At 41.8% G+C, this 21,998-nt stretch overlaps 1 protein-coding gene across 2 annotated transcripts in view; it reads left to right on the top strand.

The window, feature by feature from the left end:
• Positions 1–21,998, top strand: part of DLG2 (discs large MAGUK scaffold protein 2) — a 1,428,123-nt gene that overhangs the window by 254,788 nt on the left and 1,151,337 nt on the right. The gene's annotated exons all lie outside the window — the stretch shown is intronic.

Here is a 21,998-nt window from a genome sequence, read left to right as displayed (position 1 = left end):
AAGTGATTATTGCCCTCCAGCCCCTCTGTGGAGGAAAGGATTCTCCCAGAGCTTATATGGCCCCCATCACCATAATATCTGTGCGCCTCACAATCTTTAATGTATTTATCTTCTCAACACCCCTGTGAGGTAGGGAAGTGGTATATTCTCGTTTTACAGATGGAAAACTGAAGCATGGAGAAGCTAAGTGACTTGTGTCAGGTCACACAGGAATTCTGTGACAGAGAAGGGACTGGAACACAAATCTCCCAATTCTAGCTTAGTTCCGTAACCACCTGACCATCTTGTCTCGTTTTCAGGAGGAGCCTCCTTTACCCTCTGTAGAACTTGAGATGGTGGCAAAGCATGAGGGTTTTTCCCTATTTCTCCTCCAGATAGCCTTCCCCCACTTTCTGTGTAGTGAATGAAAGGTGAGGTTGGCCTGGGTGAGAGAGAGAGTGAGACCAAACCAACACCTCAGAGCTACTATGACGATTTACACCAACTAAGGATCTGGCCCACTGTCTCATTAATACTACTCTAAGTTATCTACATGAGATTTCCATCCAGTTTATTCTCTAAAGCTTTGGAAAGCAAATTGGCTTTGCAATGGGTCTAGAGGGTTAACAGATCTGAGCTCTGGCAGACCAATGGAGTATAGCAAATTTTAGAGTCGAGGAGCCTTCATGGAGAAGCTCTGCTGATTGCTCTTCTCTTTTATATAGAGGAAGCACCAGCTTGAGCGCCACAAGTGTGATAGTGTGACCAAGGGAGAGAGATGATTAGTGTATTGGGCATTTGATATCAAAACTTGATGACTTGCGAACCAGTTGGACTTGTTTTCCACGGGTGACAGTGACTGGCTCTTTGGCTGTTGGTTTGCTGTTTCCTTAAGCAGCAATATTTGTATGACCATCTGGGTATTTCTTTAGTTATTTGCCTTTTGATCCATCATAATATAAAGTTTACTTTTATATTATTGATTTTTGCGTGTTAATCCCCTTCTTGCCTTTATTAAGCCAGAGGTATGTGTGAATAGCTACTATAGATCCTATGATCTTGCAAAGATCTCATGTCTGCCTATTGTCAGGAAAAGTTAAACTGAGGGCCTGAATTCATTGCCTTTGTTTTAAATGTCTATGGCTTAAGGTCTCTATGGCTCCAAGATATAGTATTTTAAGACCATTTGAGGATAAAACTACCATTATGATATAGTTTAACAATTCAGATTTCACCTGCGTAATATGTATCTATATTATTTTTGGATATATTGTCCAAAGCATAGTTAATAAAATTATGGTGACCTAGTTAGATGCTGCTTCAGATGTGCTTTAGGCTGGTTACAAAGGTTGCACTTAGTGCAGTGAAATTAGCTGAGTACTACCATACATATAACTTGTGTATAGTAAACCACAAGAAGTTCTTTCTCTTGTATAAGTATTTTGTCCCTTCATTCATCTATCTAGCCTGTCAGATCTGTATGTCCTATGAATGTCAGGCTCTCCTGCTGTTTAAGTTTCTGATCATTTTTTGTATTAATTAAACTAAATTAAATTTTATTTTTATTGGGAATCAAATGTAAACAACATTTTAGAAAAACAAAAACAGGGGAAGCTTAACATGGTATTAATTGGCCAGAGTTTTCTGTCCACAGGTTTGAGAGGTGCCAGTCACCACATTGCCCGTAGTAAATAATAGTGGTTTTGAAATGGCGTCATTTAGAAAGAAACCTGTTTAGAGAAAAGAATACAAAAGTGCAAGTGGTTCAACAAACTCTAACTACTGTGTAGCCTTGGAAGGGACAGATCAGATAAAGAGAATAAGCATTAGAATTGTTGATTGTGACCTTATACAAGAGATTCTCCAAGTAGATGCTGCTGTGTTGTTGAGTCTCAGCTGCACATACCTTAGGGAAGAAGAAAAAGTGAAGAAGGAATCGAGAAGTGGGGATAGAGAGGATGCCTCTTCCTCAGTTTTGTTAGCCACATTAGTCACAATGGCATGTATTCTGTTTTGTTTTTTCAGCAGTTTTTATAAAAAACATGGAGTCTTCTGTTGGGAGCTGCTTCCCAATGTACTGTACCTTACAGTCGGTCTGGCAGCATTGCTGTTACGTAATAGCCTGCCTTCTTTGCAGCACACAATTTCACATCCTTTTTGAATTTGCTGATAATTCTTGCAGTTAAGACTTTTGATTCTGTTTGGCAACTCCCCGTCTGCAGAGAAGGGGGCATAGCTGAACACTGGTTTTCTGTGACTTCACAGTGTCCTTTATAGACTCATTTTAAAGCTCAGAATCTTAATCATGGGAATTACCTAAGGGTGGCTCTGGCTGCACTCTCATTTTGTCATTTCTTCCAAAGGATTTGCAGTGTTTGATTGTAAATACTCCAAAAGGAGCTCACTGTAGAAATGGAAAGTAAACCTCCGCATCAACGGGCTTATTTTCTAGCTATGTTCAGATGCAAGAATACCAAAGAATCAGACTGTTGGGCACCCTGTGTTACAAAATGATTTGGGGATATCTCTGCCTCCCTGCAATGTCAACAGCTCTTCTTGAATTTGCCTTTCCCCATCCTGAAGCTTTAGGAGAATCCCTTTGCTTTTTCCTGCCATGGAGTCCACAGTGCTCCTTGGCCTTCTCCTCTCATAGCAAAATTCCCTCTCTGGGGTCCCCTGCCATTAGGAAGTAGCAAGACAGAGGGGGAAGGGCATGTGGGCACAAAAGGCAGTGGGATTGGTGCATTCTATGGGATTGCACTGTGGGATCTCAATCTCTGCTATGGCACTGGATGGGGAGGTGTATGGCTCATGATTCTGAAAGAAGGGGAATATAACTGATCAAAAGACTTTGCCTAGGAGGAGTAGCAGCAGCCACAGGCATGACTATAGCCCATAGGCTGCAGTAGAGCTGCAGACCTGCAACAGAGGTGCTCTTCCTCTTTTGAATTCAATGGGAGCTGGGGATTTTCAGCATCTTTGAAAACCTGCCCTAAACCGCTCTGCCTCTCAGTTTCCCCAGGTGTGTAACACAAGGATGATAATGCTCACTCACCTTTGTAAAGCACTCTGAGATCTCTGTAGGGGCTCTGAATATTATTATTGGGATAGGTAAACCCTTTGGGGACACTGCAGCTTCAAATTTGTCTCTCTTCAGTTCATCTGTAGGAGCCATAATTTGTAATAAAGCGGCAGATCCAGAGGAACACCCATTTTCAGCAATATTAGCTTGCACTGGGTAAAGAGTCTACGTGTTGGTAAAGACAAACATTTCTGGCTGACAACTAATCCAGATGTTTGTGTTCAGATTTATCTCACTGGCAACAGTTTTAAAGAAGTATGTACTACGAGAGACCGTGTCGCACATGTTTCAAGTGCCTGTGTTCTGAGAAAAGTATTGTCCAAATAGCATGTTGTCTGGCAGAGCTGAAATGCACATATTCTGGTTTGTCTAAAGCTGTAAGTCTAGTGCAATCATTTCTGAAATTAATCTTTCTCTTTAAACACAAATTAAATAAATGGCTCTGTTTAGAAGTACCCTCCCTCTCTTGGGGTTTCTTCCTTTGCCTAATAAGTATGTCCCTTTCTCTCTTGTGCAGACACACACTATAAAATAAAATAAATATCTCTGCATACCATAAAGTGAGTTCTGCAGGGTCTCTCTCTTTCTTTCTCTCTCTCTGAGTTTACAGCCTTTTTCTATGAATAAAACCCTGTTGGCTAATAGATTCCATAGGCAATCCAGGTGGCAAGGAATGTTCCTTGTGGCTAATATGTCGTTCTGAAAACTAAGCCATTAAAATAATTCCCCCTCCCTTGTATCCTTCTTCTCTAGGATATTATTAATGGTGATATTTTTAATACTAAACCCCAGCTTTGTTATTAAAGGTTGTTTTAATTTATTGTCATTTATTTTTTTGCTGGGTCACTGTATTCCTGCAGCTCTTCGTCATCCAAAGCTTCCTTTTCCCTTGTTAAATTTATGACATGCATATTTCATTGCTCAGGAAGGGAAGACCATCATTCTAATGCAATCAGAGATTATTCTCTTCCTCCCTATCCTATGATGCCCCATGAAAAAAAACATGGTCTGGGGAATGTTTCCCCCAATTTTCTAGAAAATGGCTTATTCATTATTTTAATTTTGACCAACATGTTTAAGACCCTGATCCTTCTCCAAGTACAGCTGATATAACCAAATGGGAGCAAGGATAGGACCCTAAGATTACAAAGCAGTCTCAGAGACCTTTAAGCAAAGACAATAATTCAGGTGTGTGTTAGTAAGATATACGTTACATTATCTAAAAGCATTATCTACTGTTTGGTCTACGTAGATATTTCACATCATTATCTTTCCAGAAAGTATTTCACATGAGTTATTTAAACTGAAAGAATTTAAGTGCACATTAGAGAGAGAGAGAGAGAGAGAGAAATTGCTGTCTTTAGAGCTATGTTTACATTATCAAAAGCAGCACTGTTGCTACAGCAGTACCATCATTGCTGTAGTTAAGGTTGTTTTGGCACTTTCATTAAGAACAAGAATTCATAACTTGGCTGTAGAAATTTGCTCTAGGCTGAAACTTGACATTCAAGGTCTTTATCCAAGGGCAATTTTTTAAGGACAAGCTTTTAAGAATAAATATTGTTATGACCGCATAGGATTGTTATGACTATTTGAGATTTGTTGGACAGTAGAAATAAAATAAACAGAATTTAGTATTCTTCTGATCACTGGTTTTTTAATGTGTAACCATTTATTCTCCATCCACCGTTGTGTGATTCCTTTCAGTAATAAAAAACTAACTGTATCAAATAGTAATAATTCTTATTTATTATTTCTGGATAAAAACTTTGTTAAGCTGGAGTTAAGGTTGAGAACATGTCAGTAATTTAAGGGTTAAACATCACAGTGATGTTGAATTATTCCCCAAACAAGCATTACAAACCCAGGAAATTCCAAGTTAAGGTTAAACTTAGAGTCAAACATTTCCAACCTATGAAAATGAACAGTTAAGCCATCCAAACAAACTAACTCCTCTCTCTGTAGTGACACTATGCAATACCCACACAATTATGATTTGTGCATGTTAGTGTTTATAGTCCCAGATTAGATAAAACTGATTTTTAAAGAGGATTTTTTCCCATCATTTTCTTCAGACCAATTACTTCAGCATAAGAGTCAGTAGAGTTAATGGTATAATTTGGGGGCAGGGATATCATGTGTTCTTCATATGTAACAAAGTGGTTGAATCCCAGCTCTAAAACTATTGAAAAAATTAATCATGGAACTGTGACTATACATAATGTATATTAAAGTAATACCTGGAGGCTGCCACTGAGACCAGAGATTCATTGTGCTAGGCCCTGTACAAACATTCTGAAAAATTCTGTCCTTGTTTAATACTGACAGACCCTGGTTGTTGGTGGGTGAGATCAAACCTGGGATGTCTGGAGTTTAGTGCATGAGCCTCTTCCACATGAGCTAACAGCCAATTGGCTGTTAGATAAGGTTATAGAGCAGACTCAATCTATCTCTCTCGGTGCCACTAGAGGGGACAGAACACCACACCCAGGAGATGTGTGGGTTACACTTGCCTCTAACTAGACAAGACAGAAAGCAATATTGTCTCCATTTCACAGGTGAAGAACCGAGGCACAGAGACACTAAGTGACTTGCCCAAGGTCACAAAGGAAGCATGTGGACAATTTGTGAAGAGAACCTAGCTCGCCTGAGTCCTACGCCATTGCCTTAGCCACGAGACCATCCTTCCTCTCTGTAGCAATTATTATTATCTACTAATAATATAAAGAATCTCAGATAAACTGCTCTAATACAAATGATTATCTGCCAATGATAAAATCACATGGCCAGATTCTACCCTAGGATAGATATGTACAGATGCCACAGATTTCCATAGGGCTTGCAGAATCATACACTAGTACAGAGTTTGGCCCACAGGTATTAAAATATGTTATATCCAACCACCCACCTTTTCCTAAATGCCTAGGAAGAACTTTTTTGGCCATAATACTCCATATTTTATATGGTGTTTTCATTCATACCTTTAGATTTCAAGCCCTGTTATTCATTCAGGACGAGCCATACAATACCCTTTACACTTACAGTGCCATAGAAATTATTAATAGCCTAAAGATCTCTTTACATCACATAAATGCTGGTGCGTAACCTATTTGGTAAATGTGTGCTATTTGCACTGTGCTGAGTGTCTCCCATGACATAGTTGAGTACCCACCCTCACCTTGCAGGATGGGGTATGCTATGTGCATACATGTACAAGTGGGCAGTGAATGGAAATTTCTTCGTAAGTAAATATAAAAAAATGTTTTCAAAGGCTGACGTAAATTATTTTCCCCTGTAGAGTACTTATATCTGTGTTATTTGGTTTTGGGTAATTGAGAAAAATGAAAGTGCAAATTAGGGCTTGTTTGTTTTTTCTTCCACAAGAGAGGCAAATTACTAGGCTTCCTTGAAAAGGAATTATGTATTATAACCTATGCTCAGTAAACCCAAAGAAGGGTGAAGGACTAGACACCGAGAGCCAAATTCTGTGCTCTGTTACCAGGATATAAATCTGGCATAACAGGACAGAATCTGGCCCACCACTTCCACCCAAATAGTCATTTGCAGAGTTTTAACAAGAAGCAAAATTGTTATAAAAAATGTCCCCAGTCTTTAGTCAACGAGCTGCTAATGAGAATATAAATTCTGCAAACTCTTCAGGTGAAATCCTAGCTCCATTAAAGTCAATGGAAATTTTGCTGTTAACTTCAGTGACACCAGGATTTCCCCCTTTTCCCTTCAGAGGCAATGATGGGAGAATTATACTGTAGATATTCCTTGTGCCTGTCTAGTTTCTGGATAATACACATTTATAAGAATTGCTGATAAAAAACACAGACCGCCAGATCCAAGACTATTTTATATAGTTTTAATTAGAATTACAGCTTATAAAGATGACTTTTTAATTGAAAAAAAGCTAGAAAATTTAAAAACATTTTTAATTAATTTACTTGATCAGTTTTATTGTTTTGAATTTCTTCCCAGACTTCCCTGCACATCAGATTCCCCATGCAGACAGGAATGTGGGACCTGCATAACAAGCACAAAATGATCATCACAGTTCTTAGGAGAAGGGTAGGGAATCATTGAGAGGGGTAGGGGTGGCAGGAGGGAACAGAGAAGCAAGTACAGAAACCCCTCTGCTAGTGGTCTTCAAGGAGTTTGGCTGCCAAAGAACCACCCATGGTCTCCAGCCCTTTATGTGTTAGCAGAGCTAGCCTGAGCTGCAAAGTTTGAATGTGGTCCTAGATTTCAAACTTAATAGTTTAAAAAAAAAATAGTGGAAAAGTGATGAGAATAAAATACATAGAAAAATAAAATACCTTGGCACATACTTTCTTTTATCAGTTCTCCGCAGTAGAAATGTAAGCTTATACTTATCAGATATACGCTTATCAGTTTTCCACTGTAGTATATAAGCTTATACTTCTCAAGTATAAGCTGATCAGGTATAAATTCTTCTTCTTAGGATATAAACATGAATGATGCTGTTAGAGATTCCTGAAAAATTCTGATTTGAGCAGTTTTTAATCAGTGCACATAAATATATATTTCTTGTATCTTTTTTGAAATTCAAATTGCAATTAACTTTCTAGAACACCATATCTGTTAAAACGTCGGACCTGCTAAATTGAAAAATGTCTGAATAGATCATTCTCTTTTTTTTCAATATAGTGGTTTTCCTTTGCTCTTACTGTGTTATTTTGTTAGTTCTACATTTTACAGGCATAGAACCTGATCCTGGGCTCAGGCCCAGATCTTCCAAGGTATTTAAAGCATCTAACTCTCATTGATTTCAGTGAGAGTTAGGTGCCTAAATGCCTTTGAGGATCTGGGTCTAAGTGCCTTCATCTTCCAGTGGAAAGTAGTAAAGTCTCAGCACCTCGGAAAATCACCACTTCAGAGACTTGAACAGGAATGGTGGAAGCTGAGCAGTTTACAGGAGTCAGTTAGCACCTTGCAAGATTGGGCCCGAGGATGTACTAGTTTTAAACTGCTGTTGTGATCAGAAAACTGGGTGTAGAAAACTGGCCCCTTCTTTACTAACCCAAACAAACACCTGTGTATATTCAGAGTCCCATCCACTTATTTTACTGACCTGAAAAAGTTTTTAGTGTAGTTTTTTTGTTTGCTCTTGATACCTCTGTAGAACCAACTATGGGAGAGAGAGAGCTGGATTGAGTTCTGGTTCATGTACCATTGACAGAATCATTAATTTCTGAATCCAGAAGCTTTTATAACTTTTATTACCAGTCTAGTCACAGCCTTACAGAATCCAGCTTGATTTGAGGCTCCCAGGATGCAGGAGCTCTTGGTTTTATTCCCAGCTCTGCCACTGATTTGCTGTGTGCCCTTTGGCAAGTCACCACACTTCTCTGTGCCTCAGTTTCTTCCTCTGTAAACTGATAATAGGATAGAAAAACATGCTACCTTTGTAAAGCGCTTTCCAGTCTATTGATGAAAAGTGCCATATAATAGCTAGATATTATTTCAGATCAGACTGAATTTTCCAGGTGTCACAGTTAGGAAAAAAACATCTTTTAACTTGCAAGCAAGACTCATTGAAAGTGATATTGAAAGTATAATCAGATTTAAATTTGTATCATGGGAGGGGATTGTGGGGGTAGGGCAGAAGGCTCAGGTGTTCCTTGTTGTTTGCAGTGGGATGTGGTTTTGAGTGTACACTTGGCTTTCCAAAACAATGAAATAAAATATTTTACACAGTTATATAAAAGGAATCTTTCCTGGAATAAATTTGTATCTGTTTTCATGATGTTTGAAACACCATTGTTTTAAAATAACATAGCTTTAAAGCCCAGTGAATGTAGTAGTTAATTTCCCTAATCAACAACTCTTTCACTCAGTTATTTGCTACTTTCTTCTTTTGGTTCCTGTACTTTGTTTCATATCTTGTTATTTTCTGTTCATCCTCTAACTGGTGGAGAAAATAGTTGCACCTGTGGAAGGCTCAATCACATCCTCTTGCTTTCTCAACAGAAGCTAAAAGACCCCAGCTGTTCAAAAGGCCAGCTACTAACAAACACCTACAGGTTCTTTCAGCTGTTCTCCAAGTGGGCAGCGATACCATGAAACACTGTCTCTAGCGATCAGTCTGTTAGATGGGAATGTGGCTGAGGGTTCCAAAGTCCATTCTGCATTTGTGAAATGTGAAACAGCAGCGATATTGACGAGGACTTTCAATTTACCCTTATAAATAGAGGGACCAGGAAGTCACTAATGGGATAGATTTATTTAAAATTGAGCCAAGGAAGATCCCAGTAGTTAGACCAGTGAGCCTCACCTTGAGTCCAGTGAAAATGATTCAGAATTTAATTAAGGCTAGAACAGCTTAATATTTTTACTAAGAATCCACCTGCCAGGGTCAAGCCAACACACCTTTAGTGAAGGAAAATTGTGTCTCTAAACTGGAAAAGTTCTCTTTGGATAATTTAATAAAAGATAAAGGTAGCCCCAGTGGACTTAATTGACTTGGATTTTCCAAATTGGCAAGTTGCCTTGCAGCACTTGCTTCTCAGAGTAGAGAATAATTAAAAGTAGCTAGAAATGGAGGTAAGTCTGATGATACCATGGAAGTTTGGTTTTGATGTACTGGGGGAAGAAGCAGAGTGTGTTTGTAATGTTGACTCTGGCCTGAGCAGTTAGCAGTATTGAGGATCCTGCATGGTTATTCCTGTTAGGATAAGAAATTGGTGATAAGAGTCAGTATATTCTAGGTGTAATCTTATTGATTTAAAAAAACGTACACAAAGACCTGTTTCCCTGCACACAGTAAAAATCAATAGCAGACAGCTTCCTTGTTCGGAAATCCCCAACTGTGTCATTCTAGTGAGTTCCGTGCCCAATACTTCTGTGCTATGTCCCTCTGCATCCTCTCAGGATCACGCTCACTTCTTCTCCTGTCTCTGTGCTTCCAATGTACACAGCCTGCAACTACATCCTACTCCCTGTGGTAGGATAACCAACTTTCTAATTGCTGACAACTGGACCCCTGTGCTCCACCTTGTCCCTTGAGGCTCCGCCCCCTGCTCCACCTTTCCCCACAGGCCCTGCCCCCTGCTCCGCCTCTTTCTCCAGGCCCTGCCCCCCCACTTCTCTCCTGCCTACCTCTATCTCTCACTGCTCTCCATCTTCCTAGTAGCTGGATCCTCTCCACCTCCCTGCCCCATGGCAGCTGAGCTCCCTCTGTTCTGGAGCTGCAGCCTGATGCAGAGCCTGCCTGCCCATTAGATGCAGGTAGGAGGGGGCCCTGGCTTAGCAGGGGCTGGTGTAGGTTGATGACCCGGTGCCTCTGCCACCCATGGTAACTAGACTTTTGGTATCTGTACATTTCCTCCTTTTGACAAGACTTTCCGGTCAAAAACTGGGCACCTGGCAACACTACCCTGCTGTTAACTCCTCAGTCCACATAGTTTATCTCAGGCCTGCCATGTGGCTTATTGCTTTGGGTGATAGCTCCATAGTCCCCAGCAGTTTTAACTATATAACTGGGCTTGAGTGCTCTTTCTGTTGAACCTAAAAGCGTGCATGGCATGCCCATTGGCTTTAACGAGGTCTGTGGTTCTCTTTAGATCCAAGACCTGTCTGGTGGCTGCCATTAACACCTTTCAGCACAATGGGAGCTTGTTTAGGGTTGAGATGGTCAGTTCTTTTCAGGGGTTTTGGGCATCATCTTGACTAATGTATTTTTGCCTTTTATACAGCACTTAGGGCCTGATCCTGCTACCTGCTGAATGCCTCAATTTCTGTTGACTTCATGACATAGTGCACCAGAAGAGGTGTAAATGGAAATAACAAGAAACTCAAAGTTTCAGTATTGTAACTAGTCCTTTCATATATTAAGTCCTGGATGAAAAGAAAAAAAAGCTGGTTTAGTTTTTTGTTAACATTAGGTTGTTTTGCTTAATAAAATCCATTAAAAATGGTGAGAAAATCTAGATGGATTTAAACATATTTGGGGTCTGAGCAGCACAATAGCAAATGGAATTTAACAGAGATAGACTTAAGGTCATGCACAATGGCAAAAATAGTGTAAACTTCTCATATGCACTGATCATCTCTCAACTTGACAGATCTGCCAAGGGAAAAATTTTACAAGTGATCGTGAGTAACTCATTATAAGTTAGACTTCTATCCCTGGTAAAATAATTGAACAAATATTGGAGAAGAAATTACTAAAAATCCGGAGGGTAATAGAACCATAAACACAAGCAGCATGTTTTTTTAAAGAACAAATCATGCAAGACAAATTTGATTGCTCTTTTTGATAAAATTACAAAATTACTGTCTGCTTCTTACATTTTTAGGGGCAGACTTTCAAAGGCACAAAGGGCAATTAGGCAACCAACTTCTACTGATTTTTAGGAAAGCATTTGCTAAGGTATCTCAGGAAATTAATGACAAAATTAATTCAAATTGTCTTGGAGCTGAGTCCTGTTACATGGCTTTGTAACTGGCTGAGTTACCATAACCAAAGATAATGATTAATGAGCATTGTAGCAGGATGATGACTCACCACTGCGGCGCCTCCTGCTGCTCATCTCAGGGAATTAGCTCTCCAGCCCTTGGTGTGCCCTCTGCAGGCCAGTGTCCCGCTGCCGCTGGCCCCTGTGTCCCTCCCAGACCCGGTGCCCCTTTAGCCAGGGGCTGCCCCCGGCAATGCCTGCACCAGTCTCTATGGGTCTCCCCACCCGGGGGGACCCTCAACTCTCTATCCCCACCTTGCCTCATTCGTGGGTTACTACCAGTCACCATCTAGCCCCTGCTCACTGGGGCAGACTGCAGTGTAAAAGCCACTTATCATAGGCAAGGGGGGGTTGGACCTCTGCCTACCTGTGGGCTGCCCCCTGCAACCCCAGTACCTAATTGGCCTTCTACTAGGCCACAGCCTGGGGGGTTTCCAGGCCAGAGCTCCCCAGCTCCCTTGGCCTTCCCCCAGCCCTGCTCCACTCCAGGTACCTTCTCAGCTCCCAACAGCCAGGTCCCTCCTTCTTAAAGCTGGAGAGAGTGTTTGTGTGTGTTTCTGGCCCACTGCCCTCTTATAAGGGCCAGCTGGGCCCTGATTGCTCTGGCTACAGCTGTGGCTACTTTCCTCATCAGCCCAGATTTTCTCTGCCACAGCCCTCTCCTGGACTGCTTTAAGCCCTTCCAGGCAGGAGCGGAGTGACCACCCCACTACAAGCATGCATCCAGTTGTAGGGAGATGTCTTGTGGTGTTTCCAGGGCCACCAGTTGTCCTGTCTTATTTGATATCTTTATTAATTATGTAGAAGTTGGGGTCTACAGTGCACTAGTGAAATGTGAAAATGAGGCCAAACAGTAGCAACTGAATCTGAATCCTTCCTATGTCATCAAATGACATGTAGGGCATGAACAGGGCTCCACTATCCCTGTCTATCCTGGACTGCATTTTACATGCCCTCTGTGTTGTTAAGTTCCATACGTTTTTTCCTCTCTAAGTTCTGTTTGTTAGCAGGATTCTTTAAGTCGCCCATTTTTGCATGTTCTTTCATCTGCCTAATGGCAAACCTACCATGGCAGATGTTCTGGCTTCATTCTTAACACATGTCCCAGATAGTTCCATCTTCTTTTCTGGATAACTGAGCAGGGGAGGGGTTGTCAAACTCTGACAAATCTCAGCATTTGTTATAAATTCGTTCCATAATACAAGTAATATATAATATGCTTTTGAAGGCATTTAGTTATCTATCTGTACCTTGGTGGATTTCCAGCCTTCACATCCACAGCTTGCATATCCCAATATATTTCAGCAAATCTGTAAGAGAGAAAGTGAAGGGAAGTCGAGTCAATGTGGATGCTTTTAGGAGGAGTCTGGATGGAAAGACACAATTCAACTAAGAGGGATGCCATGAGTTTGCTTTGGCATTGACTAATCACATCCAAGTCTGAAGAGGAGACTCTGGACAACACTGATCATGAGCTGGAAAAGGGTTTGCGAGAGAAGGGCAAAGGGAGTAGAATGACTGCGAGCCATCCCCATAGCTGTGAATGGCCTGGGCCATCTTCAGGAGGCAGCAAGAACTCATTGAAACAGAGTGGTAGAGCTGAAGCTATTATTCAGGACACGAGAGAGCTAGACCAAACATTTTGCTACAGTTAGAATGAATGAAAACATGAGGTATTAGGATGGGGAGAAAGGTTGGTATTTGAATGATGGAGGATAAAAATATAAAGGTCACTAAGCTGCTGTTTGAATGGGGGAAGCTGTGTATGTTAAGAAACAGGTTTTTACTACCTGAAAAGCAACAAGGGTAGTATGAGAGAGCTGGGAGCATTGTAAGAAGGAGAGCTTCAAATGTAAGGTGCAACAGTGCAAAGACATTTGAAAAGCTAAAAAAAAGTTAGAAACCAACCAATTAGTATAATCCTACAAATCACTGTTTTACACATGAACACGGCTCTTTCAGCTGACCCAGGATCCCAACTGCTTACCTCACAGAGAAAAACAAAGGGTAAAATAGGGCCTGTTGAAGTCAGTGGGAGTTGTCCACAGAGGCATGTATATTTTTCAAGCAAAACCAGGCCTATTGTGTGAAAATTGGGCCAGCTTTTGAGGGATATTATTTTGCTTTAAAGAAAAAAAACTCCATAACATTTCCCCTTAGTTGTCGATGTAAACTAGTTATTTATTCAAAATTATGAATAAAATTTAAATTTGTAGGAGTGCTAAAGTACATGAAACAGCAAAAGATCGTCAATTTTGCACGGCCATGGTTAGCACATAAAAATAAGAGAAACACTGGGTCAAATTCTCTGCTGGTTTAACTCTACTAAAGTCTGTGTGTAGCACTTGACGAAGTAATGACTAAGGACCCAATCCTGAAGTCAGGTCCATGTGGACAGACCCTTATACAGGATAAGAAGTTTAGGGTGGCATTCGGTATCGAAGCTACAAGCAATGGGATTAGAGTTGGTCAAAAAATGTTTTTTTTCCCTGTGGAAATTTGAAAACTGAAAAAAATTGGCCGAAAACTGAAAAATGTTAACCAGGAAATGGAGTTGTGGTGCCTCATGGGAGTTGTAGTTGGGTGCCTCAAGCTCCCATTTTCCTCTATAGATTGGCCTCCCAGTGGAACTACATCTACCATGATGCACTATGGTCTTCCCTTTTGGAGAGGGGAAGTGAGTGTACCTGGCCATGGTGCATCATGGGAGATATAGTCTGTCTGGGGAGCCCAGTCCATAAAGGAGAATGGGGACATGAGACAACTGAAATATAACTCCCATGAGGCACCATAGCAGAATTTCCAAATAGAAATAGTAAGGTTTTCAACCAAAATATTTTGAGTTTTGGGTATTCAATATTCAATGAAAAATGGAAATTTTCTGTGGACAGCAGGTATTTTTTTCAATAAATTTTGTTGGATCAAAATCCCAATTTTCCATTAAAACTTTTTTAATGAAAAATATTCAACCAGCCCTAAACAGGATTCATTTAAGAAAGGTAATATTTTGTTAAACATCCACAAGAAACTTCCTGACAGTGAAGTCTGTTAGACTGTGGAATAGGTTCCCCATGGATATGCTCCCATTTCTTGGGACACTTTAAAACTAGACAGGACAAATATCTAGAAAATGTAGAAAACAATCCTGCACAGACAGTGGTGGCACTAGATGACTTAGCGTATCTTTTCCAACTCCAGCTTCTCTTATTCCTTAGGTTTCCATGAAGACATTAACCCAGTGTAAAGCAGTAGTTAAATAATGAACATAAGACGCACTTGAGTACATTAAAAAGGGGATTGAAAACATGGAAATTATAATGACATCTCTTCTACAAGATAGTCATCCTCCCTTGGGAGATGGTGTTTAATTATGGTTATATCACCCAAGAAAGACATAGTTTAGATTCAAAAGTTGCAGAAAAGGCATTGAAATTTGTTAGAGACATGGCAGGTCTGACATAAAATGAGAGATTGCAAGCATTTGGCTTATGGAAAGCTAAAGGTTTAGAAAGGTGTTTATTATGCTATTCAAAGTTATGGAGGACACAATGAAAAAATATTATCGTATTGCTTAATAGAAGAAGGAAAGGTCACTTGATCAAATTAAAGTACAAATAAAAGGAAACATTGTATTGGCAACCTGTGAAATGAAATGCCATAGAAGGTCAAACAGTGTGGCTAAATTTTATGATCACTAATGACATTTGTAGTTATATACACTTAAGACCAAATTCTGCCCTTTGATGCAAATGTGCAGGTCTTTTGGAAGTCAATGGGAGCCAAGTGCATTTATCCAGGGACAGAATTTTGCCCCCATTTTGAAAGTTATGCTTCATGGGATAAATTGACTTCCCGTGAGTATCAGGAAGCAATTTTATTTGGTAAACCATTGCCCAGTTGGCTCAGTACAGGTTTTTTCCATCTTCCCCTCAAATTGGCCATTGTTCATAGGGCCACACCTGCAAACCTTACTTTGACAAAAGTCCCATTGATTTCAATTTGGTGTATAGACATTCTGAGTGAGATCTACCAGCAGTTTGGTCCAGAATCGCAAATTCTGATTGTGTCATTAGGGAAAAAATTATTTCTTCACTTCTGTTTTGATCTGGCCCATTTTTTGTTCCAGGCAAGTACCTGCAACAAGACCATTAAAACACTTCTCAGTGATTTCCACAACATACCTGCTATGTAAATACAGATTTTATGCCTATAAATGCGGTCTTTTATTTATCATTTATCGATTCAGAAGTATTGTACTTGTACATCACATTTACATGGTGATTTAATTACCCTATTGTCACAAGGCTCATTAATGGGGTTCATTATTAGAGGCGCATGGGATGCTTTTGACAATAATGGAAATTTCATTATCTAGTCTATTGGGCTCAGATTTTGTTTGGTTCATGATCTCTCTTCCTCACCCCCATTCCCAATAAAACCTACCTAAAATTCACAATGAAGGTTCCTGTAAAGACACTTATTTTCCTAGATCTTAGTCTGCTGGACTTGTAACTTATTCAATTCCCTATTTCCTATGCAAGTTCAACCAGACAACACTAGTCATATTGTCTGTGTCCAATATTGATTTCTGTAGTGTCGCCCTGCTGTGTTATGTAACCACGACATTCATCTCTTTCCTCTGATTATACCTTTAATTGAAGAGCATCTCCTTCAGGGGAGGAAGCTCACCTTCTTATCCAGTCCATGTGTCTAGACAATCATCATAAACTCAAGTTCTTCAGTATAACAAGCGCTACACCGACATACATAAATTGTTTCAGCAGTGTAAGGCAATGTAACCATTTTCCATCACTTGCGTGTACTAAGTACTTCGTGCGAATTGCACACCCAGCACCTGTATCACAGACATAATACTGAAGTGCTGACATTCTGTGAAACTCTGGCCCTGAAAACAGCTACGGCTGCTGCTGCGCAGGTATCCTGGCAGAAGTAATTGGGGAAAGGGATTAAACTAAATACACAGAGCCTGCAATTCTGCCTTTGAATATAGACAACTATTAAATACACTCACTGGTGGAAGTTTGGTTTGAACATATATGGTATGTTTACCCTCCAATAAAAGACCCAGGGAATGGCCGTGTCTGGTCCAGGTCAGCTGACTCAGGGTTGCGGGGCTTGGGCTAAACACAGCAATGTAGACATTTGGGCTCAGTCTGGAGCTTGGATTCTGAAACCTGGCGAGGGGGATGGGTCTCCAAGCTCAAGCCTGAGCCGGAATGTCTACACTGCAGTGTTTAGCCTTGCAGCCTGAGCCCAATGAGCTTGAGTCAATTAACTTGGGCTCTGAGACTCGGTGCCGTGGATTTTTTATTGCCGCATAGACATACCCATAGTCTCCTGGCTTCCAGTCCCGTGCTCTCAGTACTTAGACCAATGGGTATTTTGGTGGAGAAAGAAGGATCATTATCAGCATACATTTTGTCAATGTCTCAGAATCATTTAAAACTGTCTTGGTCATCCAGAAGTGCTGTATTATGTCAAGTAGGGCCTGAGCACATGTGCAGTGCAGCCTGACTGGAGCTGCTGTATAAATGGTGATTTTCCATAGTTTATAACTCAGACTGATTTTCATGGGGACAGCAAAAGGCACCTCTTCAGCATCAGGACTAGCTACCCATATGGTGTCCCTCCTCCATGCTCGTGAAGGTAATCTTCCAAAAGGGGAAATAATTGGAATCCAAGCCAGTGTTGTCTTCTTGATTCCATAGACAGCCTGACACAGTAGCTGATAGGTGTGAACTCCACTCCAGTAATCTGATTGACCTAATCTATAACCAAATTATGGCACTTGAAAGGACACCATGAGTTTTTTGATTGCTGATTATTTTAGTGGATCAGAAGTATGTTACTGCTGCCCATGGTGGGATTTGGGAATTGCTGAGGGAAAGAAATGCAGAGGCAAGACAGGAGGAGAGATACACAATTGTAAGGAAGAGGGAGAGAAACAGAAAAAGGAAGATGAGATGGAAGAGAAACAAAGGGTGGAAATCATGGGGATCCTAAATGTCAGCATATTTTTCCACTGATTGATGCTGATTGTGACTATAAGGAATGTAGTTGATGGTTTCTGAATGCTTAATTGCTACACAAAGGCCATATTCTCCCCTTGATCTTGATGCTCACCTCCGACTGGCAGTTCTACTTAAGGAGAGTTTCTAATACTAAACTTACATCCCAGGCCAAGGATGATTTAAAATGAAAATTGGCCCTTTACACACAATGTATCCATTATGCCTAGTTTAAATGTACTTGCCACAGCCCCTTCTGCCTCTTTTCCTGATACTGATTTAAAGGAGCAGAGCCAGTTCCTCACCTGGGTGATGTGATTGACTCCATTGAAGTCTGTGCTGATTTACACTAAGGATCTGGTCCCTGATACATGTAGTTTCATAGCACATATCACAAGAGATTTTTGAATTTATAGTTTCTGGATACGTTCTACAGTGCCGAATTATTGGTATTTCACCTTTAGACTTGGCTCATAAAAGAAAGCCGAAAGGAAATGTTGCTGTTTAGAGACAGGTGCATTAGAAAAGACCTTGGGCTTGGTTCTTCTTTCACTTACATCAGTGTAAATCAGGAGTAACTCCACTGCAGAGAAATAAATCTCTGCACATTGACTAAACCATGATCAAAGGTTATATAATTGCCACATATAAATGAGACATAGGAGGCAGAGTTGTTTAGGACAAGTGTGTCAAGTATACATACAGTACAAGGGCTGGATCCGGCCCACTTGGTGTATTTTTGTGGCCTGCGTTATGTGTTCAGACTGTGCAGAATTTACATTTTTATTAACAAAGTAGGTTTCTAACCCTCACAATTGTGAAGAACACCTTCAAAATGTGAACCAAGTGTAACCAATAATAGAGAAAGATGTGGAAGCTCCTTTGCTTGAGTCATTTGAAAATTAGCTTGGAATCAGTCCCCTTGTATCTAAAAAACTTGTTAGTTAAAATAACAGAAATTAGAGATAGACAAGAACTTTTCACTCACAGCATCCATCACCATCTAATAATCTATTCTTGAATGTTCAGCCCAAGCTAACTTTCAAATGTCTCCACTAATTCCCTTGGAGACAGTCCACATTCAAAGAGTCCTCATTGTCAAATGGTGTGATTATATTGTTGTTGTGTTTCTGTTATTTAGACAATTAAAATATGCTGAACTTTGCAGAATTTTAAATTTTTTAATTGTTTGGTGCAGAATTCCCAGAGTTCTGTGTGGGCAGCTCAGTGGGTGTGTGTGTGTCTGGGTGCAGTGGGGAATCTGGTTGCACAGGGGCTTGGTGCTGGGTTCTGGGTGCAGGGGGAATGGGATTCTGCAGGGGAGTCCAGGTGAAGGTGGTCAGAGCTCAGTGGGAGAGGGGTTGGGGGAGTGGGGCTTGGTGGGGTGGGGATCAGGGTTCAGTGGGGTGGGGGTCCAGGTGTGGGGGCCTCCTGATGCAGGGGATGAGGCTTGGCAGGGTGGGGATTTGAGAGGCTCGTGGGGGGGGGATTCTGGGTGTGGGGGGCTCCTGATGTGGAGGGGGCTCAGTGTGGGGGTTCCCGGTACATGGGTGGGGGGTGGAGTCACTGTACAGGGAGCTGCTCCTCCAGTTCACCCAACCCCTGTGCATCCGGATTCCCCCACTGAACCTCTCCCTCCCCACCGTGCACAGTGCAGAGCTTCCTGCGGGTAGGGAAAGATTCTGGGGCTAGCTCTGATCCAGCCCTGGCTGCTCCATGCAGGGAAGTGGGAGGAGGAACTCCATTTCCATCCTTCCCCACTCCCTGTCCCACTGGGACTAACTGTCCATGGGTGGCTGGGGCATCCCCAGACCCTCCTTTCCCCCCGTGATTTACCTCTCCCCTCCCCCCCCGGCTGCCTGGACAGATGAGTCAGAGCTGCTGGGGAGGGGTGAGTGAGCACTGTTACGGTTTCTCTTTGCTTCCCCACAGAAACCATTTTCTGCAAGGAATCAAAGGGAATCTGCGGGGGAGGGGGCATTTTTCTGTTGCGCTGCAGTGGCGCAGAATTTCCTCAGGAGTAATAAAACTTTTATTTTTATGATTTTTCTCTACACAGCTTAATCCCATGAGCCCTTTAATTGGTTGTGTTACACTCTTTGGAATTCTCACCAGTTTTCCAACATCTTTCTGGCACTATGGTTGCTCAGCTCTAACAACTAACCAGTGCGAAATAGAGAGAGACTATTGCGGCTTTGGTCTGACATGGATGTATGCAACCCAAACTGCATTCTATATTCTAAATTGGCGCATTAGAGTTCTCGATGCAAGTTCAGATGGGAATCATCTAATTGCAGAAGTAGCGTAAGATTCCTTTATGAAAAAAAAAAGACAATCCCTTATACAGTATATTGTCACAGGAAAAAAATCCCAACAGTTTTGAGTCCTGTACTTTAAGCTGAGGCTCTGCTAGTGTGTGTTATATGCAGAAGAGCTCAGTATCCAGGTGGTGATGTGATGACTGTGCAGATGTTATGTCCCACATTTGGCTCAGAACAAGGAGGGGTTACTACAGCAAACGTAAGCCACATATCGTAAGCACAAGAATGGTTGGAACCAGAAATGCTCTTTATGTTGATTGTTCTCTGTCTTAACTGACACCAAGCCTGAAAATGCAAGAGAGTATCCTGGAATGGGCTTGTAACCCTTCTGCCGGGCCGAAACGATAGCAGCAAGGGCCGGGTTCAATACATAGGGGTCCCTTCCCCACAACATAATGCAAAACCAGCTCGAGCCCCCACCCAGTGACCTGGGAAAATCTTACACACACCCCTGGGTGCCTCGAGGAGGCAATATTTCCCCTCTCGCAAGCACAGAGTCTTGGTGTAGCAGAAAAGGTTTAATTACATGATAAACAACAAGCATTAAATTGGGAAAATACCTCAGCTAGAGTTCATAGGTCAAACTGTGAGCAAAGACCCACCCCAGCAAATTGGGCTGTGTCCTTCTCTCGGGGCCCTTGAGTCCAGCAACCCCCAAATCACCCACAGTCCCAAAAGTCCCACAGTCCAAAAGTCTCTGTCCCGGGTCAGTGCAGCCCCAGAGTTCAAGAGTCTCTCTGCAGAGGTCCCCTCCCCAGCCTGGGTAGAAAGGGGCACCTTACGTGGTTTCGGGGCCAACTGCCCTGCCTCTTCGTGGGGTTCTGCTTCCACTAGTCGTCCCCGCAAACAGCTCCGCTCTGCTCGCTCTGTGGGCTGCTCCGCTCTGCTGGCTGCTCTGGTCCACCAGCTGTCCTGCGAGCCACTCCAGCCGTCCTTGCGAGCTGCTTGGCTCCACTCACCCAGTGGCTGCACAAACTGCTCCACTCCGCTCTGCCAGCTGCTCTGCGGTATTGCTTCAGGCTCCCCCACTCATTAGCACAGTACTCAGTGCTCTCAGCTCAGCAAGTCCAGCTCTTCAGTGATTTCAGCTCTTAGTGATTCCAGCTCATAGTGGGGGAGCCCCAGTGCCAGTGAGTTCAGCTCAGTAACCTGTATCTAGATTCTTAAAGGAATCAAACATTAACTCTGACATTCCACAGTGGAGAGAGGCACAGGTGGAACTGGTGCTTCTGGCTCACACAAGGAGCCTGCACCACCAAGTACAGATATCTGTCCCCAGCCTCTCTCTTTTCAATGGGTTTTGGAACCCATGTCCCCCGTCTAGCAGGCGCTATCCAGCTGACAATGAAACCTTCTATCATAAGACAGTTTTGTAGTTCCTCATTTACTTAATCGGGGTGACAACATTTTATTGCTCCTGCCCCAATAACAATGAAATTGGGGCTCCCACAGCTGTGAAAATAACCATCCCAGGCTGCTGTGTGGTATGCTAAGTGGGGTGGGAGTGCCAATGCAAATAATTGAAATGCTAATGCGAATACTCGAAACTTCTTTCTGCACTCCCCATAATTTACCACCAGATGTCAGGGTAGAGCTCATCCTGACTCTGTTTACAGGCTTTTATAGTCAACACTTGCCCACAGGGCCTCTAAAAGTTCCAGGGAAAAATCACAGGACTGATGTAACCACAGCAAAAACTATGCAGCACAAAGGCCCTTCACCAACAATAGAAGTCTTTTTGCCAACATTTCCTGGAATTATAGCAACAATTCTTTGCGTCTATATAGAACATTTCATGCAAAGAGTTCAAAACACACCACAGACGTTGTTTATTTAAACCTAACTACACCTGCATGAGGTATGAGTAAATTGAGGCATGGACTGTAAGTGACTTCTTCAAGGCTTTGCAGTGAGACAGTGGCAGAGCCACCAGTAGAACCCACAGATCCTGGTTCATAGCCCTATGCTCTAAATACTTCCTTTTGCATAGCTCCTGTACTTCTATGAAGCTCTTTCTTGTCTAGCCCTGCTGTTGGCACAGGAGCTGTGCACATCCTTATGAAAGTAAACTAATTGAAGTTCTCAAAACTTTAGATTAGCCATT

The sequence above is a fragment of the Mauremys reevesii genome, linkage group 1, assembly GCF_016161935.1.
Source record: "Mauremys reevesii isolate NIE-2019 linkage group 1, ASM1616193v1, whole genome shotgun sequence".
Classification (NCBI taxonomy): Eukaryota; Metazoa; Chordata; order Testudines; family Geoemydidae; genus Mauremys; species Mauremys reevesii.
Note: the sequence above shows the minus strand (reverse complement) of the source record. Positions and strands in the feature narration are given on the sequence as shown.